The following is a 26,341-nucleotide window of genomic DNA, read 5'->3' on the forward strand; positions in this document are numbered from 1 at the left end:
GGATCTCAGGGCCGATCTCAGGGCTGTGAGTTCAAGCCCCACGTCGGGTGTGGACCCTATTTAAAAAAAAAAAAAAAAGTGGAATTTACACTGACTGAACCGAAAAGAATAAAAAAGACGTTTAAGGTTTTAACCCGCTTCGGCCACCTCCCCAGTCCCCACGTGCTTGATGCAAAAAAAAAAAGACGAGAATGAACATCATCGCTGCGCCCCAGCCTTGCGGGGGCCGTCGTCCCGACGTGGGCGGCGGGTGTTTGCCCGGGCCGAGGTCCCACCCCGCCCCGGGGCCTCCCTGCGCTGCCTTCGTGTTGGCGGGTCAGGCACCCCCGCGGCTTCGCCGGGCGGGTGGTCGGCGCGGTCCCGGCCTCAGCGGAGACAGACCCCGCCCTGTCAGCTCACCCCGAGGTCTGGGCCTTCTGGAGGCTGCTTGCTATTCACACAGCAGGGCTGATGAAAGTGTCGGTCTGCCAGAGCCACGTTGGTTCCCGATCACAAATGACACAATCGCATTGTGCTGGGCCCTTCTCTGGACTCTCTCAACCTTGTTCCAACGGAGGACATCTAAGCCTGGGAATTTCAAATATGTGGCAGATACTGATGGGAGAGAGGAGCTGCCTTAGTCAAACTCTTTTGAGAAATGTCAAATGACAACAAAAGGCAAGACTACTTTTTCTTTGCGTGACAATTCTTCCAACAGTGAAATGTTGAATAGCAGGTAAAAGAAAGCACCCCCCCCCCCCACCACCGCTTTTCTTTTCGTTAACCTACTTATGGACGGCTTACCCTGTGCCAGGCACGGGAGGAGGGGGGCGGGGGGGGGGGGGGGCTAGTTGTTGAGTATTTAGAGTAGAACAAAAGAAAAAAATTATTTAAAAAAATTTTTTTAATGTGTATTTCTTTTTGAGAGAGAGAGTGCAAGTTGGGGAAGGGCAGAGAGAGAGGAGATACAGAATCCAAAGCAGGCTCCAGGTTCCGAGCTGTCAGCACAGAGCCCGTTGTGGGGCTTGGATCCATGAACTGTGAGATCATGACCTGAGCTGAAGTCAGATGCTCAACCCACTGAGCGTCCCAGGTGCCCCCAGTGTAATTATACCTCTTAAGGGTGTGATTTTTCTACGGTATTTGCTTATGCTGACAGGGGGGTGCCTGAGTATAAAAGATGGGGAGCAATAATTATTGTTCTTTTGTTCAAAGAGAATAAATATAACCATGCAGATGTAAATAATTAGAATTTAGGAGTAGATTACACTATAAAATTTTGTGTCTTGCCTTTTTTTCTTTCCTATTCTAAATTATTTTCCTATATTGATAAACACACACACACACACACACACACACACACACACACACACACACACACACACAACTTTGTACCACATCATTGTAGGTAAACATAACTTCATTTGGAGTGGACTTTTCCCCTTCCTCCCCCAGAATACATACTATTTAATAGCATGGAAAGGTGGGCTTCTTCCGTAATTAACTTTTCATTACTCATATGGACATTGTAGGTATATTTCCCTCGATGTCATGAATATGTCCAGTTCACAATTGTGGACTGTTTTTAGAGAATACGTACTCATCCCAGGTTAGAGTAATTCAAATGGCTGCAGTTATGTATCTACACCGGTCTCCAAAGTTACAGACAAACTTCTTAAATCAGCTTTAAATTGGGGAGGATTCCTACAGGATCTTACTTCAGAACCTGTATCTTGGTGAGAGTAGAAGTATCCCCTTCCGGGGCGCCTGGGTGGCTCAGTCCGTTGAGCGGCCGACTTAGTCTCAGGTCATGATCTCGCGGTCCGTGAGTTCGAGCCCCGCGTCGGGCTCTGTGCTGACAGCTCAGAGCCTGGAGCCTGTTTCAGATTCTGTGTCTCCCTCTCTCTGACCCTCCCCCGTTCATGCTCTGTCTCTCTCTGTCTCAAAAATAAATAAACGTTCAAAAAAAAATTAAAAAAAAAAAAAAAAGTATCCCCTTCCTACAACTAAAAGGAAGCAATGTTTACTTAGAGCAACAACCAAACGTGACTAAGAGTTAAAAACAAACAAACAAAAAAAAACAAAAAACAGGGGCCCCTGGGTGGCCTAGTTGGTTAAGCTTCAACTGTTGATTTCAGCTCAGGTCGTGATCTCATGGTTCATGGGTTTGAGACCTGCGGCAGGCTCTGCATTGACAGCTCAGAATCTGTCTGGGGTTCTCTCTCTCCCTCTCTCTCTGCCTCCCTCCCCAACTCCCAGCTCTCACGTGCCTGCTGTCTCTCTCAAAATAAATAAATAAACTTAAAAAAACAACAACCAAGAACTGATAAATTGTACAATAGGGGTTTGAAGCTTACCACCACCACCAGGAAAGGAGAAAAACAAAAAAACCAACATCAAAATGCCAAATATTTTATTGTTCCCTAGTGTGGTTAAATGTCAGAGATGAAAAAGATTACCATAGTTTTTTGACTCTGTAATGGTCATGACCAAAAAAAAAAAAAAAAGTTAATAGCAGTTTGGAAAGCCTGCATTGTTGAAGCAATAGGAGAGTTGCTCATTTGCTTGTTTGTTTTTGCTTTTTGGACCTCTCAACTATTATTCCAGGCTAAGCCTGAGAATTCATCCAAGTTTATTCGGTGCTTGGATGCTAGGTAAGGAGTTTCAAATCATGGGATTTGTGGAGTTGAATCTGGGATTCTAGACGGAGAATGTGGAATTTGCTCCGGATTTAGCTAGACAAGCATAATTTATACACATCAACATGGGCATCAATAAGCAGAATAGTAATAGATACATCTAAAAATGTGAAGCATGCTGGGAAAATGATCGGAGCCAGAGGAAAATCCTGCAGGCAACTGCTTTTGGCCGTGGTAGTCTTGCTGGGGACAAAACGTCTAATAGCATTCCCAGTTTTACCTTATCTTAGTTTTCACTCTTCCTTCTGATTTCACAGTGTGGTATGAGCAGAATGTTAGCAGCGAGTTTTCAAAGATGTATAATTTGATCTTAGTTTACAACTATACCCAGAATGGCTCAAAAGTGTGGGAAATGGTACAGCCATATAGATGTTTCCACATCTGTGAGCCAGAATGCTCCTGGCAGCTTATAGGAAACTATTGTATTATATCTAAAAGGGTAAGCAGGAGGCCCCTTCTCTGGTGTTCTGTAGAGTTCCCTACTCTTGTTGCTGAGCCGGCCCAGCTCCACCTACTACTTTCTCTTCTTACCCCCAAACTCTGGGCACTTACACGCAGGCTGTGTCCTTTAGCTCAGTCCTCGACCTTCAGGGGAAATCTGTGTAAAATGGAATATTCCATGCCATGATGGAGATTTTCCTCCTATCAATCATTTTTCTCTTCCTCTGATAGAACTTTGCATTTTTATTTTTCTAAGTGTTTCTGCCTGTGACCATTCCAGACATTAGGAGGGGAAGAAAAGTACCCTTCACCAACTGCACAAAATGCAAGGATTTCTCTTCCTTGTCCCCCTCTCTATTCTCTTGTTTCTTGTTGGGGAAATTCTTCCTGAGTCCTCCTATTTCCAGTTGCCTGGCTTTAGGGACAGCCAGATTTTTAGTCCGCTGTTTCTCCCGTCTGGTGGAGGGCAATGACATCAGTTGGAATTTGAGACTTTTTCCATGGACCCCAGAGAGTCCTGCGGAGAGCTCCCAGGCTGTCTCCACTGGAGCCTCTGGCCCCTGTCTGATGGTCTTGCCCTTGTGTGATGGATTTGAACGCAGGATCTTCCTACGGATGCCTTGACTTGCTGGTTAACAGGTCAGGGCTTTTTTAGGTCAAGGAACTTCTGGCTGATCTTCAACACACTGCCACGTCCCTGATTTTATTCTCTTCCACGTTGTTTTACTTTCCGAATTTGTTTTTTCCTTTCTGTGAAATGAAAACTCTTGATATAATGGAAATGTTTCATTTTCTTGACTTGGATTTATAGGTTTCTTAGGGCCATGACCTTTTTATATCTTAGAAAGATTTTTAGGACTTGGCACATGGTTGATATTCAGTAAATGTTTGTTGAACGGAATGAAATTGTATCTTTCATCTACCTTCCTCATAGGGTGTTGGAGATTAATTTAGAAAGCAGGTGTTCCTGTGAATGTCTTTAGAAAAATGAAGGGAAATCCAATTAGAAAGTTTGCTAGTAGGAAAGTTCAAAGGTTGAGGTAATTTTAGATGGAAACCAATAAAAAAACCTATTGTGTGAATTTGCTTATTAGTTTTACATGAGATAATAAGTGTAATGAAGAGATTGTCCCCAATATATAGTTAGGAATCTTTAAGACTGAGCATTTATTTTTTGTTTGTTTTGTTTTTGTTTTTTAAATATTTATCTGTTTATTTTGAGAGAGAGAGAGAAAGAGTACACACACATGCGAGCAGGGGAGACACAGAGAAAGAGGGGGAGAGAGAGTCTCAAGCAGGCTCTGTGCTGTCAGTGCAGAGCCCAAAGTGGGACTCGACCCCACAAACTGAGCAATTATGACCTCAGCCGAAATCAAGAGTCAGACGATTAACTGACCTGAGCCACCCAGCTGCCCAAAGACTAAGCATTTAAACAAATTTTCAGAGGCACAGAATCATTTTCAGACTCCCAGCTTCGAGGCGTATTGGTGATGAAACTGATGTCCAATTGTACAAATGACTCTCTCACATTCGGACAACTAGGTGATGGGAAAATGGGGATGAGACCCAGTTCTGCCCATAAGAACCCAGCTCTTTTTCCAGGCGCCTCGGTGACTCAGTTGGTTGAGTGGAGTCCGACTCCTGATTTCAGCTCAGGTCATGATCTCAGGGTTGTGAGATCAATCCTGGAGTTGGGCTCTGCATTGAGTGTGGAACCTGCTTGGGATTCTCTCTCTCCCTCTCCCTCTGCCCCTCCCCTGCTCTCGAGCACTCTCTCTCTTTCTCTCAAAAAATAAAAATAAGTAAACTTTAAAAAATCTAAAAGAGCCCAGCACTTTTTCTCTTGCACTGTAGCTCTTTTAGCAGGGTGTAGTTATTAGTATACATTCCATCTCCCCCAAAAGTTAATGGAAGACAGAGGTCATATCTTTTTTTCATCTTGCTCTTTATAGAAGATAAAAGGTATAACACCTGACAAATGTGGCTCCCAAATGGTAGGTGCTCAGTGAACTCCCTTCAAATTAAATTCTTACCTGGTGAAATGTGATTCTTCTTGGCCACATGTTCATTCTTTATTTACCTTTATTTATCGTTAAATATTTGTTTATTGCCTGGTATGTACCGAATACCATGCTAATATTTAAATGAGAGTTAAAATGCAGATCTCCATGTAGCTTTGAGTCTATATTAAAATGTTACTGTGAGGTGTTAAATATCTCAGAAAGGAAAGGAAGTGAATTCTCAGCTGGTCTATTTCCTTTTTATAGGTTCATTTGCATTTCATAGAATTTTAGTGCTAAAGGGAACTTAAGGTTACTTAAGATCATGTTGTCAGGAAGTGACGAAGGGCTAGAATGAATGTCATTGTCTCCCTCAAAATCCAATATTTTTTCTGTGACAAAGAATTCCTTTCTTTCTTTTGCATTTTGGTGGGTTTTCTTGTTTGTTTTGTTTTGTTTTTGTTTTTTGAGAGACAGTGCGGGGAGGGGGAGAGGAAAAGAGAGAATCTTAAGTAGGCTCCACACCCAGCTAGGAATGCAACACAGGGCTTGAACTCACGACCTTGAGATCAAGACCTCAGCGGATATCAAGAGTCAGAGGCTTAGTGCTCGCTTCCGCAGCACACACACTTCTCTACAGAGAAGATAGCAAAAAAAAAAAAAAAAAAAAAAGAGTCAGAAGCTTAAGCATTGAGCCACCCAGGCATCTCTCTCTCTTGCATTTTTGGAATAACATAAGCATTAGTTGCACTTATGAGTGTCAATAAAACGGAGATCCACGTTTCTTCTGCTTTAGATGTCAAAATGCCTGAAGGAGGGGTATGGAGTGAATAGAAAAGGAACACAGAGCAATGGATTCTTAGCCAAAAGAACTCAAAATGCTGTAATTATGTCCTGCAAATTAGAGGATATTAGAGCCACAAGGATCCTTAGAACCCGCTTAAGCAAGCCCTGTTAGTTTCCAGGTGAAGATGCTGAGGCCCAGAGAGGTTAAAGAGACTTCATCAAAGTCATACAGTAAGTTGCTAGAATCCTGATACAGTAAGTAATTAGAATCCTGATATCCTAATTCCCAATCCACAAGGCCAGTATTTCCTAAATTTCAGTCGTTTGCAAACTACATTTCAACTTGTCTGAATCCACCTACCATCTGTGTTAGTACTTAATATTTTTGTCAATTTATTCTTTATAATTAAAATTTTTCTTGGGGAGCCTGGGTGGCTCAGTCGTTAAGCAACTGACTTCCGCTCAGATCATGATCTTCTGGTTCATGGGTTGGAGCCCCGCATCAGGCTCTGTGCTGACAGCTCAGGGCCTGGAGCCTGCTTTGGATTCTGTGTCTCCCTTTCTCTCTGTCTGTCCATCCCCTGCTCATGCTCTGTCTTTCTCTCTCTCTCTCTCTCAAAAATAAATAACAAAACATTGAACAAATTTTTAAAAATTCTAATATGAACTATATTTTCATACTCCAATTTGTTTTAAAAAGAAAATTTGTTTATTGCCTAAACTTATAGTAATCTGGATATCAAAGATCAATCTTTTCTTGAGGTAAAATTAAATATGCCTCATGGAGTTGTTCCTATGGAAATTGGATGGCCAAAGGAAGATTTGAGGATTGAGAACCAAAAACTAATTCAAATGCTTAATTATTCTAAGTGACACTATCACAAGATCCAAATAAATATGGAAGAGGGAGGAAAAGCTTTAGTTAAGTTGAAAAAAAAAAAATGAACAGACAGGTCAGAGATTTTGGATGGCTACAATGCGTCTTTCCTTCCCATGGTATGACCTCCTCCCTAGGAGGCATTGCATTTGGAATATTAATACTTGTTGGTCTGATATTCTGTCTGTATGTCATTTGTAGAAGTCATTGCATGTGCCAGAAAAATAAGAAAATTTTGCTAGCCCAGATGTTCCAAATACCCTCCCTTTATTTGGGACCTCTGGATCGACCTCTGAACCTGTCCTGACTGCCATACTTGTGACAGCGTCCCCTGTCAGCAGGAAGCAGTAAAGATCGGTCATTGTCCCGATTCCTAAAGGCAATTAGGAGTCACGTGTTCAAAGAGGGGAATATGATAAGAAAAGATGGGATTCAGTAGGCAAAGAGGGAAAGGTTAGGACCTGAGATCTCTGGGTGGAAAAACACACACACATATTTTGGAACAATGCTGGGAGCCTCTGACCACAGCAAACCCCCTTGGGTGTAAGATTCCTCTTAAGAAACAAATGTCTGTGCCTTGTGCCCAAAATAACCTATAAATGAAAATGGAATCAACTTAGAAGAGGAGGGATTGTGAGAATTGAGATGATTCATTTTCAGAAACACCAAATAAAAGCTATGCTGTCTCATTAAAATAGGTTTACAACCTATTGGAAATATGTACCACCCCCCCACCCCCCATACACACACACCATGGAGTCCCAAAACCTTAGACACTTCACTTCCTGGTTCTTCTTCCCCTCTCCGTTTCGTGGGCTTATTTTTCCTAGGCTTTGCAATGAGCATGTGCCAAAGAACTGAAGTCTCTGTGTCACCTCAAGGAAGGTACATTTGTACCATTCAGACTACTTTGGGGCCTTACATGGGTGTAGGTGACTTCTGGGTAAGGCTGTAACTTCTGTAGTACTCAGCCAATGAGGAATCAGGGGAGGGACCTACACGCCAGGAGATACATTGTCTGCTGTAACTGCCCTGAGTGTGCCTATCCATCAGACACCTGCTCTTGCAAGAACATTGATTAAAGCCTCACTTCACTGGGGGGAAAAAAAGAAAGAAATTTTATTTGCCATTATCATAAATGGAAAACCAGTATTGTTTGCTATAATTAGAAGATAAACATAAATATTAAAACTTTGGAAATATTTCTAAATTCTGCTTAATAACTCCTCTTGCTGAAGGTGCAGAACCTGAGGTTTATTCTCTTTTTATTTTCATTTCATATTTTCATTTTTTTTGTTATGCTTATTTATTTTTGAGAGAGACAGAATGGAACAGGGGAGGGTCAGAGAGAGAGGGAGACACAGAATCGAAGCAGGCTCTGAGCTGTCGGCACAGAGCCCGACATGGGGCTTGAACTCACGAACCACAAGATCATGACCTGAGCTGAAGTTGGATGCTGAACCGACTGAGCCACCCAGGCGCCCCTTTTTTTTCTTATTTTTTTAAAGTTTATTTATTTAGTTTGAAAGGGAGAGATTATGGGTGGGGAAGGGGCAGGGAGAGAGGGAGAATCCCAAGCAGGCTCCACACTATTGATACACAGCCTGATACTTACTGGGCTCCATCCCACAAACTGAGATCATTACCTGAACTGAATCAAGGAGCCAGAAACTTAGCCTACTGAGCCATCCAGGTACCACTATTCTCTTTTTAAAGAGAGGAATAAGCAAGTGTTAACGACCCAAGATGAGAATTATGTCTTGATATAATCAGAGACAATTAAAAGGGAATGACTTCCTCTCTCTATTTTGTCATTTTATTCCCACCTGAAATCATTTTGTGTACCTCTGGCAATTCATAGCCACATTTTAGGAAACACCGCTTTATTCCATAGTAGCATCTACTGAAAAATGTGTTTTGATTCTGCGCTTTCATCCCTGGGTAACATGGTATTTTATAAATGTTAACTGGCTCTTACCTAATCTATGTCTTAAGGGCACAGACTGTTATTTCTTCATCCCACAGAAGAATGTTCTGAGTTCCAAAGAGGTTTTGAGAATTATCCCAGCACAGGGATAAGTATGGCTGAGCCAGGGGCAGATAAGTTAGGAGCTTAAATTCCTAATAGGATTTGGCCACTTTCCTCCCTGTAATGTGATCTGGGAACGTAAGGGTTGTGCAACCCAGGTTTGCTCCAGCTGTCAGACAAAGGACTAAGAAAGTGGGGAGAAGGCTAACTTTCATCAAACTCTGGCCCTTGCCAGGTTAGCTCACTTAATCCTCCTGACAAATGCATCCCCATTTCACAGAGAAACAGTTTCAAAGGTGCTAAATAACTTGGCAAATTCACATACAATAGGAGGCAGAGCTAGGATTCAAATGTCTATCTCTGACATCATGAGATTATAAATTTGGAGACCTGGGTTCTAGACTGATTTCACCACCAAATTGAAACATTATACTGATTGACAGATCAAAGGATCCTGAGTCATTATCATCTCTACTTCCTTTTGTCTGGTCATGGGCTTCCTTTAGATTTCTTGTCACCTCACACAGAGGCACAAGTAGATTCATGTAGTAGGCCTCTCACTCCATCTCTCTTCTTTGCGCAAGTACCTGCGGAAGTACCATTTGGCTCTTACTTTGTATTGTATCGTATGGTTACATTATTTGAGCAATGGCAAAATTTGAGAAATTGGTTTAAAAATTGAAATTCCGGGGGTGCCTGGGTGGCTCAGTCCAAATCTTTTTTTTACTAAAAAAATTTTTTTTAATGTTTATTTATTTTTGAGAGAGAGAGAGAGAATGTGCCTGCTAGTGGGGGAGGGGCAGAGAGAGAGAGAGGAGACACAGAATCCAAAGCAGGCTCCAAGCTGTCAGCACACAGCCCGATGCAGGGCTTGAACTCACCAACCACAAGACCATGACCTGAACCGAAGTCAGATGATTAAGCAACTGAGCTACCCAGGCGCCCCAGCCCTTGTGTATATCTTAGGGCTTCTCATGTTCTTTTCAGCTGAGTACCCTCAGCCCGGTAGAGGACACAGCCGCATTGCTCAGTTTTGCTCCCTCTGGGCAGCAGCTCCTTCAGCAGCCTGGTGCCTTAGAGAGCAGCGTCATCTTCATTTTACATTTCAGCAGGTCATTCATAGACACTGCCTCGTTCAGCCCCCATCCTGCAGTTCTCACCCTGTCCAAGCCGTGGTCTGCCACCTCCATGGCCCACTGGGTCATATTTTTTAACGTATAAGTTTTGTAGAGCATCTGGGGAATACTTTCTAATGGGGAAAAAGGGGCCTGTCTTTCAACTTTATTTATTGAAACATAGCTAAAAGTTAATGGACTCATATCACATTTGGAACCAGCAAGTTGACATATCCCTCTTAGTTCTCAATGGCTTGCCTGATCCAATCATTGATTTGGTTGAGATTTCTTTTTCTTTGTTTTTGGAAAGAGAGAGAGAGCATAGGGGAGGGATAGAAGGAGAGAAGGAGAGAGAATCTCAAGCAGGCTCCATGCCCAGCACGGAACCCGACATGGGGCTTGATCTCACAACCCTGGGATCATGAACTGAGCCAGAATTAAGAATTGGATGTTCAACTGACTGAGCCACCCAGGCACCTTGCAATCATCGATTTTGGATAATTCACCTATCATTCATCTCACCCCCAACACAACCTACTGTACACACACATACACACACACACACCTAATCATTTTCCTTTCTTTTCTTTTTTCTTTCCTTTTTTTTTTTTTTTTTTTTTTTTTTGGTCAGTAAACATAAAGATAGTGGGTAGTAAAATTGCATTTAAGATGCAGGGACTCTCCCTCATATCGATGTCTTATAATATTTTAAAACTGGTAATTAGTCTGCCGTTGGAGAGATTCCAGTTTTATTGATATGCAATTTGAAAGCACAAAAATTATTTTCAAATTAAAAAATATTTTAATGTTTATTTATTTTGAGAGAGAGAAAGAGAGAGAGATGACAGAGCGGGAGCAGGGGCAGAAGGAGAAAGAGACACAGAATCCAAAGCAGGCTCCAGGCTCTGAGCTGTCTGCACAGAGCCCGACGCAGGGCCGAATTCATGAGCCGGGAGATCATGACCTAAGCTGAAGTCAGACGCCCATCTGATTGAGCCACCCAGGCACCCCCGAAAGCACAAAAATTATTTCCAAGCCACAGAGCAAGGAATAGTGGAAGTCCTTGAGTCAGCAACAGAGACAACAGTCAAAGCCTCTCATTGTTTGCCAAGCTCTTGACTTGCTCTCTTGGAAAAAGTGATTCCAAACCAAAAGTGGTTTCAAACAAACATCTCTAAAAGGGAGTGAAAGCTCAAGATACTCAGCCACAGAAAGGAATGAGATCTTGCCATCTGCAACCACATGGATGGACCTAGAAGGTGTTATGCAAAGTGAAATAAGTCAGATGGAGAAAGACAAATACTGTAGGATTTCACTTATATGTGGAACCTAAAAAATAAATAAATGTATAAACAAACAAAAAGCAGAAACAGTCCCATAGACAGAGAACAAACTGATGGTTTCCAGAAGGGAGGGTGGATACAGACAAAATAGGTGAAGAGGCATGAGAGATACAGACTTCCACTTATGGAATGAATGTCAACGGGATGAAAGGTACAGCATAGGGAATATAGTCAGTGCCAACATAACAGTGTTGTTTGGTGACAGGTGGTAGTTACACTTGTGGTGAGCATAGCATAACATGTAGATTTGTTGAATCACTATGTTGTATACCTGAAACTAATGTAACATTGCATGTCAGCTATACTTAAAAAAAGGAAAAAGGGGAAAAAAGCTCAAGGTAAGTGAGAAGGAATTAACAGAGTATAGATAATGGGGCAACTGGGTGACTCAGTCAGTTGGGCGCCCGACTTCAGCTCAGGTCATGATCTCACATTTCTTGGTTTCAAGTCCCGCGTAGGGCTCTGGGCTGACAGCTCAGAGCCTAGAGCTTGCTTTGGATTCTGTGTCTCCCCCTCTCTCTGCCCTTCCCTGCTCACACTCTTCTCTCTCTCAAAAACAAATAAACATTAAGAGAGAGAAAGAGAGAGAGAGAGAGAGCCTCCTGGGTGGCTCAGTTTGTTGAGTGTCCGACTTCGGCTCAGGTTGTGATCTCACGGTCTGTGGGTTCGAGCCCCGCATCAGGCTCTGTGCTGACAGCTCAAAGCCTGGAGCCTGCGTCAGATTCTGTCTCCCTCTCCCTCTGCCCCTCCCCTGCTCACACTTTGTCTCTTTCAAAAATAAATATTTTTAAAAATTAAAAAAAAAAAAAGAGAGCATATATAGTTTCATAGAGGAACTTGTCTTCAGGCCCAGACAATTTCCAACCCAGGGTTCTAAAAGAATCTACAAATGTGATCATAAAGCCAGGGTAGAGACTCCTTGAGACGTCAGGAATAACAGGTGTTAACTGAATTTGTAATTGGTTGAGGAATTGTGCCCAAAGGGATTGACAGATGGAATGAAACCAAACTAGAGGAAACACTCTATGAGAGATTCCTTGAGGAATTAGAAATCAGGAAGATGAATGAATAGTCATCAGTCAGAAGGAAGTACCATCTGGAACGTACATCGTTAGGTCTGGAGAAGTGGCAGAGGTGAGGGCAAAAGATCAGAACTTGAAGTCTGGGGGCTGCCTGGGTGGCTCAGTGGGTTGAGCGTCCAACTTCAGCTCAGGTCATGATCTCACAATGCAGGAGTTCGAGCCCTGCGTCGGGCTCTCTGCTGACAGCTCAGAGCCTGGAGCCTGCTTGGAATTCTGCATCCCCTTCTCTTTCTACTTCTTCTCCCTCATGCTCTGTCTCTTTCTCTCTCTCTCTCTCTCTCTCTCAAAAATAAACATTAAAAAAAAAAAAGAACTTGAAGTCTAGAATTTGTCTCTCTCGCTGACAATCTGCATGACTTAGGGTACAGAGCTTTCGGTGGCGGTCTTAGAAATGCTTTGTGAATACAAGAGAAGATGTCTGTGAAATGCATTATGTCTCTAAAAGGCAAAACTGTGTATGAAGGTAGGCGTAGTATTATATTTCTCATTTATCTCTCAGACTTCACTGAATTCATTAGATAGTTGCGTAGCTGAAATTACCAAATGATTTAAGGAATAAACTACAAATTATGGAGCAACAGGCAGTTCTAGAGTGGGTATAAGTGAATTGGGAAGATAACACCTAACTATTTCATTGCTTTGTAATAGGACTAGCAACACTGCGGGAATATATAATTTGTTTTTCTTCTGCCAAAATAGAACCACTCCCCCAGAACTTTTCCTTAGGTCTTTCTTGTTGTTTTCCTCCAACCCTTATCTTTTTTCTCCTTTTTGAAACCTCTCATCCATCTACTTCTTTGGGGCGGGGCATTGTTGAAGGACTAACTACCTAACACTCTCTCGCCGTAGCCTTGCTTAAATGAGTCCAAATATTCTCAAATCATATTGCTGTATATGAACTTGGAAGGAAAATAACAAATGCTCACAGAAAGTAGGGGATGTAGAAGAACTGGACGGATTTGAAATCCAGATAGCTGAGTCACAGAAAGGAAATGAATGAGGCTAACATATAAATCAAGCCATGTGAGGAATCAGTTTTCCTTAAGTGAAAATCATGGTTTATGGCCATTCTATACCAGTCCCAGAACCCAAGACTCCTCCAGTCTGTGAAACATAGCCCTGAAAGGAGCTGCTTCAATTTGTTCTCTTGTTTCAATAACTTCTTGGGTTTGGATTCATTCAGGATACTACATGTAGATAAGAGAAGGCAGACGTAAGGAGGAGAGAGAAGCCCAAGAATATGTTGCTAAGATTTTCTTTTTTGTTGCAAGTGGCCCTTACTGATGGTAGAGCTCATTTTCTTATCTCTTTATTTTTTTTTTTAATTTTTTTTTTTTAATGTTTATTTATTTTTGAGACAGAGAGAGACAGAGCGTGAACGGGGGAGGGTCAGAGAGAGGGAGACACAGAATCTGAAACAGGCTCCAGGCTCTGAGCTGTCAGCACAGAGCCCGACGCGGGGCTCGAACTCATGGACTGCGAGATCATGACCTGAGCCGAAGTCGGCCGCTCAACCGACTGAGCCACCCAGGCGCCCCTCTTATCTCTTTAAAATGTACTGTTTCATATTCCTCCCTACACTTGACCTTCCTTTCAACTTGCATTGGAGTCCCTCCAGAACAAAATTCTATTGTCCAACTCAAAGGATAACTTTTCCTATTTCCTTTCTTCTTGCCTGCCCTATCATACATAGGTGGTATGGGTTTTGCTTTTTATTAAAACTTTCTTGTACCTGATATTTATTTTTATCAAAACAGTCCATGCAACTAGTTTAGGGAGGCAAATAATGCTTAAAAAAAATAAGCTTATGCCAAAAGCAACAGCTTCTTGATGCCTCAGCAGGTTAAATTGAACTCTTCTGGCTTCTGACACTTATCTCCATATGTCTAAGAAGTATGTGTATAGTATCTCTTTTCATTTTGTCACTTGGCAATTTTTATAAGTTAGGCAATTGTGAATAGCTTAGAGATGTGAACAAGCTGTTCATCTGATCAAGTTTATTGTTCTTCAGAATTCAGGTATTGAGTTTGGTTAGCCTTCAAAGCACAACGTTGACATAACCAAACTATGATACATTATCCTGAATGGTAAAGTTCTTGGAAGAACAAACCCAAAGAAGATAAGGCATTTATCCAACTATAAAATCCATGTAATACAGTCAGGATTCAATCACAGATGCAGAACCCACTAGGAGGTGTGTGTGTGTGTGTGTGTGTGTGTGTGTGTGTGTGTGTGTGGTGTATATCATATCCTATATATCATATCTAGTATTACACAGTTGTGGGAACTGTTTAAGCTGCCTCTGTAAGGCTACTGTCTTCATACCTAATCCTGGAGCTTGAAGACTTCAGAGAAGGCAGTCTGGAAGGGAAGATATGTGTTAAGTACAGAAAAGCAGCTTATAAACTGGAACCTACAGCTATGATCTAGAACTCGGGAGGATAGACTTGAAACCATGTCAATTCTCACTGCCTCTTACCTTGATGGTATAGATCCTACAGGAGAGGCTGTCCTCCTTCATCATATATCTAGCCCAGGAGTTGGAAAAGCTGGAGAAGGATTTAGGGGAAGGTGGAGCAGTGGTAGGTCCCTTGCCAGTGAAGTAAGGCAATAGATAAGCAATGATATGAGCTACAAAATGGCTGCTGGTTCCCTTCCAAGCCCCACATCTGCATAAGAATGTTGTGGCCCACCTTAGGCGGAAACATGCAGGGAGGGAATTCTGGGAAATGTAGTTCAGTGCACATTATAAAGCAACCACAGTGGGCTCCATATCAATTTGACACATGTATATAGACATTTTTTTTTCTTCTGCAAATAAACAGTTAAGGATTCAAGTGCCCATTCTGCCCCCTTAGCAAGAGAACAATTAGAAAGCACCTAATGTTTCTGGGGCCATGTGCCCTTCAGGAAGAATTATTTGTAAGAGAAAAAAAGAATAATGGCATTTAATCCCTGGAAATTACCTAGAAGTCCATCATCAAGGATATTTGGCCAGCTCCTTTTTCTACTGCCCAAATATAACTGCTGGATAAACCAAGGTTTCTGAAATTGTGTTCCCCAGAAAGCAACAAAACCTGGCAGAGCTAGGCTTTTAAGTCAGAGCCCTTTCATTTCCAATCATCTTATTTTAAAGAAAACAAACAAAAAGCTTACAAATGAGTCATCTCTGTAGTCTTGGCACTTACTTGAATTTTGTTTTTACCTTTCTTTAAAGTAGGTAGGCTCAAGTTTCTCTCTCATCATCGCAGTGGAATCTAAAAATTGCTTTTTATATTGTTCAACAAGCAAGAACAATGCAGGCTGTTCAGCAAAGGGTAAATTTTTAGTACTAAGGAAAGTGCTGTCATGGAGCCAAATATTTTAAAGTTTTTAGATGAGCAAACCATTTCCATTTAGTATAACTCTTTTTTCATGGAGAGTTATATAAAAGGTCAGACACTACCTAAATTTTAGCTATAAATTATAAATATAAAAAATTATAATTTTTCCCCTAAGCTATCCATAGATGAAATTTATCATTCTTGCCACTGTAATGGCATGGCATATAAGCAACCGACCTAAAACCAACAAAAGAAAACATAACACCCACAACAACTATCTGTTTCTCCCCAGCCTTCTCCATGTGATAGTCATAAAAAGCTCCACTAAGGGAAAACTCTTCAGAAATAAATTATGCCTTTGTAAAACAGAACTTAGCTGAAGTTGATCACATCAAACAAACAATAAGCAAAACTGTAACCTGTATAATGTTTATTTCGTTTTTGAGAGAGAGAGGGAGACAGAGAGTGAGTGGGGGAGGAGCAGAGAAGACAGGATCGGGAGCAGGCTTCAGGTTCTGAGCTGTCAGCGCAGAGCCCAATGCGGGGCTTGAACTCACGAACTGTGAGACCACAACCTGAGCTGAAGTCCACATTTAACCGACTGAGCCACCCAGGCACCACAAAGCTGTAAACTGTATAAAGGAAATCCATCTAACTTATAAAATGGTTCTCTCCCAGTCTGGTACCTTGTATGAAAACTGGATAACAAAGAATTATAGTAATTGTGTCACAAAGGCAGAGACAGATGTTTAAATTTCAGGAAGTTTTAAAAATAGATTTCCAGTGTTTATGCTGTTGACAAACAGGATCTCACAGATCCTTTCTCTGGCTCCTAAGATGTGCCCCCATTTTTCTTGCCTTCCCGGTTTGTTTGGGTTGTTTTAGTGGGGGTGGGGGTGTTCTGGCAGGGCTCAGCCACATGGCTCAGTTTCTCAGTGAGTTCATCTTCCTGTGTTAATGTATTACTCGATCATTCTGTGTCAGTGAACTCTGCTTCGGCAGACCCTTATCTCTGAGTCTTTCTACTTTTTGTAATGAATACCATTAGGGATTCATCAGTCCTGGGGGCAGGGAGACATTCCTCACACCATTTCTCTAACTGTCCTGTATAGGTTTTCTAGCCTCAGCAATACCTTCCTCTAGAACCCGTGTCTTCAGTGATGACTGTCTGGCTCAGTCAATGGAGTGCATGACTCTTGATCTCGGGATTGTGAGTTCGAGCCCCATGTGGGGGTGTGGAGATTACTTAAAGAATAAAATCTTTAGGAGTACCTGGGTGGTTCAGTCGGTTAAGTGTCTGACTTTGGCTCAGGTCATGATCTTGCAGTGTATGGATTCTAGTTTGCGTCGGGCTCTGTGCTGACAGCTCAGAGCCTGGAGCCTGCTTCGGATTCTGCATCTTCTTCTCTCTCTGCCCCTCCCCTGCTCGCGCTCTGTCCCTCTCTCTCTCTCAAAAATAAATAAACAGTAAAAAAATTTTTTTTAAACAAAATAAAATCTTAAAACAAAAAAAGGAACCAGTGTTTTCGTTTATCCACGTACTGTTCACCTTATGGAGCATGAGGAACGTTAACTGCATACCGATACTAGACTCCTAGATTTAAAGAGCTCACCCTTCTGGGGCGCCTGGGGGGCTCAGTCGGTTAAGTGTCTGACTCTTGATTTCGGCTCAGGTCATGATCTCAGGGTTGTGGTATCAAGACCCACATCCAGCTCTGTGCTGAGTGTAGATTCTCTTAAGATTCTCTCTCTCTGTCTCTCTCTTTCTCTTTCTGCACCTCCCCCGCTCTCTCTCTCATTCTCTCTCTCTCTCTCTCCCTCCCTTTGCCCCTCCACCACTCTCTCATTCTCTCTCTCTCTCAAAAAAAAAAAAAAGTAGTCCCATTTATTTGGGGATGGGAAGAGAAAAGAACAGCAGCAGGCGCTTATGGAAAACCTCCAAATTCTATGATAGCCAGAATTTCCATTCATCCCTACTTGGGGTGGGGGTGGGGGGCGGGGAAAGGGGGGTGGGGGGGAGGGGAGGCAAAAGAGTAGCAAACACTTTTCTGCATATGTTCCTGAGTGGTTTCATTGTACTCGCTAAAACCAACTCTGTTTAAAATTCTTATCCAGGATGCCATGAACCAGCACATTGTTTTCTTTTTAATATGTGGTACCTGCTCGCTTTCACATACACGGTGCGTTGTATGCCTGCTGTGTTTCATCATGACACAGGGACATGTTTCTCTTTAGACTTTCTAAGCTGACCTGTCTTTTCTTTTTTTTTTTTTAATTTTTTCTTTTTTTTTTTTTAATTTTTTTTTTTTTAACGTTTATTTATTTTTGAGACAGAGAGAGACAGAGCATGAACGGGGGAGGGGCAGAGAGAGAGGGAGACACAGAATCGGAAGCAGGCTCCAGGCTCTGAGCCATCAGCCCAGAGCCCGACGCGGGGCTCGAACTCACGGACCGCGAGATCGTGACCTGAGCTGAAGTCGGATGCTTAACCGACTGAGCCACCCAGGCGCCCCTTTAATTTTTTCTTTTAATGTTTATTTATTTTTGAGAGACAGAGCGTTAGTGGGGGAGGAGCAGAGAGAGAGAGACACACACAGAATCCGAAGCAGGCTCCAGGCTCTGAGCCGTCAGCACAGAGCCCGACGCGGGGCTCGAACTCACGAACTGAACCGTGAGATCATGACCTGAGCTGAAGTCGGACGCTTAACCGACTGAGCCACCCAGGCGCCCCTGACCTGTCTTCAAATGCAAGACACGCTTCTTTAGAAGAGCATGCTGTGTAATTGCATTTAAATATTTACACTGGCACCCTTAAAATGTGGTACCGTCTTTAGGGGCTTTGTTAACAGAGGCTTAGAAAAACAAGGCAAGATGATAATAGTTCTCACTCCCTAGCGTTCTCTTGCTCTGATGAATGAAAGTTTCAATGTATGCAGCAAGGAGTAGTCCCCAAGGTGAGCAAGCTTGGGTGTCGATTTTCGTAAGTTATTTGGCTTTAGACAGTTGGAGCAGGAGGCCACTTTTCTCAACTCCATTACTGCTTTACTCACCAACCAGCTGAGTCCCCAAGCCAAGAAACTGCTGGCTAGAGATTGCCTCTATTTGCTACAGTCTTCCCGGTGGACACTGTTAGCAGCTAGGAATGAAGGTTTGTTTTTTTTTTTTTTTTTAATTTGTATTAAAAAATTGTTTCTTCAATGTTTATTTATTTTAGAGAGGGGGGGCACGGAGCACGAGTGGGGGTGGGGCAGAGAGAGAGGGAGACACAGAGTCTGAAGCAGGCTCCAGGCTCTGAGCTGTCAGAGTCAGACGTGGGGCTCAAATTCCCAAATCCTGAGATCATGACCTGAGCCGAAGTCAGACACTTAACCAACTGAGGCAAAAAGTATCCCTGAGGTTATCCTTATCCTTACCAACTGCCTCAAGTAGTGGCTAAAGGATAAGGCTAAAGAAATTAAAAAAAAGGATGAAGCCACTAATTCGACACCCCTCTCCTGAAAATTTAACAGCCCAGCCTCCTCAGCTGACAGCAGTTTAACCAGCAAGAGGATATTACTTTACAAAGTTGTTTGTGTTAGACCAGTGGGAATAGAAGCATCAGGTGATGCCTCTGTAGTTCTTTCTGAATGAGGATATTAGTATTTTTCTTTTTGTTTCTTTCATGGCTCTGGTGAATCCTCAACATGTAATCCCAAGAGGTAAAGCCAGATAGGGCTGAAAGAAATGCTTCTAGGGGTGCTTGGGTGGCTCAGTTAGTTAAGCATCTGACTCTTGATCTCAGCTCAGGTCTTGATCTCAGGATGGTGAGTTCAAGCCCTGTGCTGGTTTCTACTTAAGAAAACAAAAGAAAAGTTGGCTAACATTAACAACTCAGGCAACAACAGATGTTGGCAAGGATGCGGAGAAAGATCTCTTTTGCACTGCTGGTGGGAATGCAAGCTGTTGCAGCCACTCTGGAAAACAGTATGGAGGTTCCTCAAAAAACTAAAAATAGAACTACCCTACGACCCAGCAATTGCACTATTAGGCATTTATCCAAGGGATACAGGTGTGCTGTTTCGAAGGGACACATGCCCCCCCCATGTTTATAGCAGCACTATCAACAATAGCCAAAGTATGGAAAGAGCCCAAATGTCCATCGATGGATGAATGGATAAAGAAGATGTGGTGTATATATATACAATGGAGTATTACTCAGCAATCAAAAAGAATGAAATCTTGCCATTTCCAACAATGTGGATGGAACTGGAGGGTATTATGCTAAATGAAATTAGTCAGAGAAAGACAATAGTCATATGACTTCACTCATATGAGGACTTTAAGAGACAAAACAGATGAACATAAGGGAAGGGAAATAAAAATAATATAAAAACAGGGAGGGGGACAAAAACAGAAGAGATTCATAAATATGGAGAACAAACTGAGGGTTACGGGAGGGGTTGTGGGAGGGGGGATGGGCTAAATGGGTAAGGGGCACTAAGGAATCTACTCCTGAAATCATTGTTGCACCATATGCTAACTAATTTGGGTGTAAATTTAAAAAAATAAAAAATAAAACAAGTTTAAAAAAAAAAGGAGGAAAAAAAAAAGATAGCCTCTCCGTGATCTCAATCAGAGTATCAGGAATCTTCCTAGTCCAGTGGGATCTCTTCTGGGTGTTCAGTTGGCCCTTTCTCCGCTTTGTGGTTTGAGTTTCAGCAGAGTTCAAGATGGCTAATGGTAAAGTAGAGGAGAACCCTAGAAGGGCCAACGCAAAGGTGGATGCCTGTTGTGGAAGGTTGGCTAGCAGTTTCCAGGCCATGATGTTCACCGGCATCTGAAACTCCCTGACGACCAGCCTTGGGTGTGCAGAAACAGCTTCTGTCAAGCCAACCAGGAGTGGCTCAGCACAGAGACTCTTGAAGGGGCTGGAAACACATATCAAAACACTTCAGCTGAAAAAATTTGCTGTGCACAGAGAGTCAGGATTCTCATCAAGGCCATAACTGCCCATGGTGGTGTAATTTGACACAGGTCTCTAACTGGGAAGAACAACAGGAAAACTGTCCAAAATATGCTTTGATTTCTTGTTACCTCATGATCAAGATGGTTATTTTACTTACGTGTCTGGTACCCAGCTGGCATGGCTGGAACAGCTCGGGGCTGGGCAGTAGCACCATCTCCTTTGGGGGCCTAGTTGCTTACAGGGTGGCTGACTTTCCCTAGAGGGTGCCTTGCAAGAGAGCCAGGTGGAAATGCAAAGCTTCTTATACCTGTCCTTGAAAGTTTCAGAATTTCACTTCTGCCAAATTCTATTGTTCAAGAAGTCAGGAAGGCCAGCCCAGATTTAAGGGGAGGGGGAATTCGACAATACCTCTTGAAGGGGGAGGGCATGCCATCTTTGAAAAACCCAATCTGCCACACCTCAGAACTCTAAAATTTTCTAAGAACTTTTTTCTTTTCTTTTTTCTTTTCTTTTCTTTTCTTTTCTTTTCTTTTCTTTTCTTTTCTTTTCTTTTCTCTTTCCTCTTATTCTCTTCTCTTCCTCTTCCCTTCCCTTCCTTTTCTCTTCTCTTTAAAAAAAAATTTTTTTTAATGTTTATTTCTGAGACAGAGAAAGACAGAGCATGAGTAGGGGAGGGGCAGAGAGAGAGGGAGACACAGAATCCAAAACAGGCTCCAGGCTCTGAGCTGTCAGCACAGAGCCGGACACGGGGCTTGTACTCACAAACCATGAGATCATGACCTGAGCTGAAGTTGGTCGCTCAACCGACTGAGCCACCCAGGTGCCCTTCCTTTCTCTTCTCTTAAGTGGAGCCCCAACTCAGGGCTTGAACTCACAACAATAAGATCAAGAACTAAGTTGTGATCAAGAGTCAGATGCTTGACTGACTGAGCCATGTGTAACAACTTTCTAGTATTGGTAATTCTAGTGTGCTGTATTTTTGTAGGAAAAAAACCTAAATTTTGCTCTTGGTAAGTTTATTTGGCAAGTTGGAAATTTATTACTTTGCAAAGAACAAAATGTCTATATTTGAGTTTTAGCCATATTTAAGTGTTACAGTGATTTCGAAGAAGCTAGTGACTCCAAAGTAGTAGACTTTGATTAAGTTGACTTTTATTTTATTTGAAAGAGAGAGAGAGGGAGGGTGCAAGTGATCAAAGGACAGAGAGAGAGAGAGAGAGAGAGAGAGAATCCCATGAGGGCAGAGAAGTGGGAGGGAGAGAGAGAAGCGGGGCTTGTGCTCGCCTGATGTAGGACTAGAACTCACGACGTGCTATCATAACCTGAGCTGAATTCAGATACTTAACCAACTGAACCACGTAGGTGCCCTGATTGAGTTGACTTTTAAAACAAAACAAACACCTTTTGGATTTTCAATGTGACATAGACATTATAGTAATAAATGCTTTTCTACAGATTATTTTTATTCAAGAGGATAAATTCAATGAATGTAATAGTCAAAATTTTATAAAGAGATGAGAACAGGATAAGTACAGATAAAATAATACCCAGAAAATCCCCTTCTTCTTTTCCTTCCTCTTCCTCTTTCTCCTCCTCCTCCCCTCCTCCTCATCCTCCTTGTCCTCCTCCACCTTCTTCTTGCTCTTTTTCTTCCTCTTCTTCTTCCTCTTCTCCTTCTCCAGAAAATCCTAATCTAAGACTAATTAGACACAACTGCAAGGTCTTAATGATAAGACCCAATGAATTCAACCTCCATTGTTGAACTTGGAGGAATCAGCCCGAGAGAAACCTAAGTCATTACAGCCAATCTCCTTCACATCATCTTTTGGGATCCAGTCAGCAGAATGGGACTTGCATCTAGAAATAAACCCAGTCACCAGCACAGAAAAAGTCCATGAGTAGGGGTGAACCAGTGGGGAAGAGGGGAAGATCTGCATAAGAGCACAGATAAAGAAGGTTTAGTCTGGAGGATAGTCATCAAATTAGCAGAATCTCCAAGGAAGCAGGCAATGCAAGACAGTAGGACTCCTGGGTGGGACGTAATAGGGGAGGCATCAAGGAGTCTCCAGATAGCACAGACACCATGAAGGCCCACGATTCAGGGGCAATGCTCAGATTCCCAAGAGAGACTAGACTTGCAAAAGCAAAGGACGTGTAGTTACTTGAAACAAAACGAGATTAATGCCAGTTATATACCAGTCATGTTCTCTTCTGTCTAAGGTTATGACCAGTCTTGGGAGCAGAGGTGGAGCTGAAGTGGAAATCAGCTGATCAGATGTGAGGGTCCCAGCAGGCCTGTCCAGGACAGGAACTAAGCATATTTGGCCAGAAACAACACAGTGACTCCCAGGTGAGTGTGTCCCAGAATCACCTAACTGGGTTGTTTAAAAGTCATATTGTGGGCGCTACCCCTAGTGACCCGGGGTCAGCATAGTGGGGTGTGCGCCTCAGGATTCTGCATCTTTACGACCCTCCCAAGTGATTCCTTCAGCCCACATTTTGAGAACGACAGGAAGCACAACCCTTTCCACTTAGTTGCAGGCTCAGAGATGACGAGGGCAACTGCTTGAAGGTTTTAGCTCACAGATGGAACTTCTAGAATTTGAGAGGACTTCAGAGGCCCTTCGACATAATGGGGCTTCGTGAATAATTCGTCAGAAATGACCTTATCTCTGGGCCCCTGGGTGGCTCAGTCAGTTGGGCCTCCGACTCTGGCTGAAGTCATGATCTCGAAGTTTGTGAATTCAAGCCCCATGTCGGGCTCTGTGCTGACAGCTCAGAGCTGGGAGCCTGCTTCAGATTCTGTGTCTCCTTCTCTGTCTGCCCCTCCCCCGCTCACACTGTCTCTCTCTCTCTCTCTATCTCTCTCTCTGAAAAATAAATAGCCATTTAAAAAAAGAAAAAAAAAATGACCTTATCTCACAAATTTTGCGTTTCCACTTCTGCAGCAGGGCTATAACTGCCACATCAGAGGTTTGAAATGTAACTGGGAACATTTTGCATCATTTAAAAATGTGAAGCATTTGAGAAGTTTCCCAGCCTGATTTCAAAAGCCACACATTTGAAAATAAAAATGCTTTTTTCCCCCTTAAACTAACTCTTGTTGATGGTAGAAAGTTAAAAATTTAGATAAGCAAAAATAATATTTTTAAACATCCGTAGTCCCACTACCCAGAGATAACCACAATTAACCTCCTAGTGTATATATTTCCAGCCTTTGCCTAGACAAATATACTCGTATATGGGCTTGTTTTTCTCCCCTTTGTTTTTTTTTTTTAATTTTTTAAATGTTTATTTAGTTTTGAGAGAGAGAGAGAGAGAGAGAGAGAGAGAAAGCATGCACATGAACGAGTGGGGGAGGGGCAGACAGATGGAGACACAGAATCAGAAGCAGGCTCCAGGTTCTGAGCTGTCAGCACAGAGCCCGACGCAGGGCTTGAACTCACAAACCACAAACCTGAGCCACCCAGGTGCCCCTCCCATAAATGGGATGATACTGTACACGCCTCAGTAGTGGTGGTTGTTTTTAAAGACTTTGTTTTAGGACCAGGCTCTGATGTCATTCTCTGTGCCTCCTAGACCCTCTGGTATTCCATTTCTACTTCCCTCAGCATTTCGGCTTTGTTCTTTTTTTTTTTTTTTTTAAGCTTATTTATTGGGGGTGCCTAGGTGGCTCAGTTGGTTAAATATCTGACTCTTGATTTTGACTCAGGTCATGATCTCAGGGTTTGTGAGATTGAGTCCGGTGTTGGGCTCTGCGCTGACAACATGGGGCCTGCTTAGGATCCTCTCCCTCTCTCTCTCTCTCTCTCTCTCCCCCCCGCTCTGTTCCTCTCCTGCTCATGTTTATGCTCTCTCCCTCTCTCAAAATAAATAAATAAACTTAAAATGTAAGCTTCTTCTTAAAAAAAAAAAAAAAGAATTGCCAGAAGGAAGTGTAAGTGAAGAGGGAAACTCCACAGCCAGAGGAGCAAAAATGCAGACACGCAGGCTTAGCATCCAGTGGGAAATAGACATAAGAGGGAGTTCACTTATTTGTGCTTTCAGTGCATATTTATTGACCACCTCTTGTGGCCCCAAAACTTATTCTAGGTACTGGCAATACAGCAGCAAATCTCTGCTGTCATGAAGTTTTCATTGTACTGGACAGAGATAGGAAATAAACACGTGAGAAAGAGACACACGGAGATTCTAGATGGTGACACATTCAATGAAAAAATAAAACATGGTGAGGGGATAGAAAGTGGCTTCAGCAGGGAGCAGGCCACTTTAGACAGGTCACAAGAGGCTTAACGATAGAAGTAGGATTTGAGTCGATATAAGGAGGAGTCTAGGCAGCTGGATTAACTTCCACAAAGGCTCTGGGGCAGAAGGGAGCTTAGGGTATTTGAGAAAGAGAAGGAAAGCCCATTGTGGATGGAGTGAAACCAGCAAGGAGAGCTCAAGCAGGTGATATGGGAGAGCTCAGCAGGGGCCTGACCACACGGGGCTTATAGAGCAGGGTGAGGGCTTCAGTTCCTGCTAAGGATGACAGGAAGACAGGAAGACATTGGAATATTAAGGGGAGGTTTCCATTTTTATTTTTACTTTTATTTTTTTTTATTTGAGAGAGAGAGAGGGCATGAGTGGGGGAGAGGGAAGGAGGGAGGGAGAGAGAGATAGAGAGAGAGAGGGAGGGAGAGAGAGAGAGAATCTTAAGCAGGCTCCATGCTCAGTGTAGATCCCGCAACCCTGGGATCATGAACTGAGCCGAATTCAAGAGTCAGATGCTCAACTGCCTGAGCCACCCAGGCACCCTGGGAGGTTTCCATTTTTAAAAGTTCCTACTGGTTATTATTGTGAACATGGAGTGTAGGAGGGCATGAACGGCAGCAGGGAGGCTGATAAGAGATCACAGCAGTAAGTAGAGAAGTAATATTTTGGGATATGTGTGACAGTAGGAGCTGAAAAAAATAAAGAACAAGTTGGACAAGCATTTAGATGTGTAGACTGTGGACAAAGCGAGGTCACGTGACACAGAGGCTAGTGAACCAGCTTAAAACAACCTGGGTAGCCCACGAGGCTTGAGGTACCCGAGGGATCCTGTTGCCCTCAGTGCCCAGAGGCCCACGTGCTGTAGTGGGGGAACCCCTGCACCATTTTCTGTCTCCATTCATGTCACCTGAGCATCAAAACAATGGGCCTATGCCCTGATGTTTCAGACTTCTTAGGGGCAACAGCTCTTTCAGTATCTTCTAGAAGTCCCTCTCTCCCCAGTGCTCAGATCAACACTGCACTAAGGGGGTGGCTCAGTCAGTTAAGCATCTGACTCTTGATTTCTGCTCAGGTCATGATTTCACGGTTCGCCCCACATCAGGCTCTGCACTGCCTGAGGAGCCTGCTTGGGATCCTCTCTCTCCCTTGCTCTCTACTCCTCCCCTCCCCTGCTCACTCTCTCTCTCAAAATAAATAAACTGAAAAAAAAAAAATAAATAAACTCTCCGCTTCCAATACCCTGTCCTCTGGTAGGGGAAATGTTTGTGCAACAACTTTTATACTAATGGAGTCCCAGGGACAGACTCCTCTAGGTCCCCTACTCGAGCCTCCTCGCACTCCATGGCCAAACTTGTCTAACTAGCCCAGTGCTGGACACAGGTTCCAGCCAAGACGGCTTCAGCAGTGTTATTTTAAACCTCCCTAATTAATCTTCTCTAACATGTTAAAATATTAAGATCCTATTAGC

The 26,341-nt window shown here is 42.9% G+C and overlaps 1 long non-coding RNA gene across 2 annotated transcripts in view; it reads left to right on the forward strand.

Annotated features, from left to right (window-relative positions):
• The first annotated feature begins 49 nt into the window (after positions 1-49).
• Positions 50-26,341, forward strand: part of LOC132688024 (uncharacterized) — a 41,348-nt gene continuing 15,056 nt past the window's right edge. For both annotated transcript variants that reach the window (XR_009614381.3, XR_009614382.3), the window contains exons 1-2: positions 50-715; positions 22,840-22,969. This is a non-coding gene — a long non-coding RNA (uncharacterized LOC132688024). The remainder of the gene's footprint in view (positions 716-22,839; positions 22,970-26,341) is intronic.

Source organism: Panthera onca, chromosome E1 (assembly GCF_046562875.1).
Source record: "Panthera onca isolate mPanOnc1 chromosome E1, mPanOnc1 haplotype 2, whole genome shotgun sequence".
NCBI classification, from domain to species: Eukaryota; Metazoa; Chordata; class Mammalia; order Carnivora; family Felidae; genus Panthera; species Panthera onca.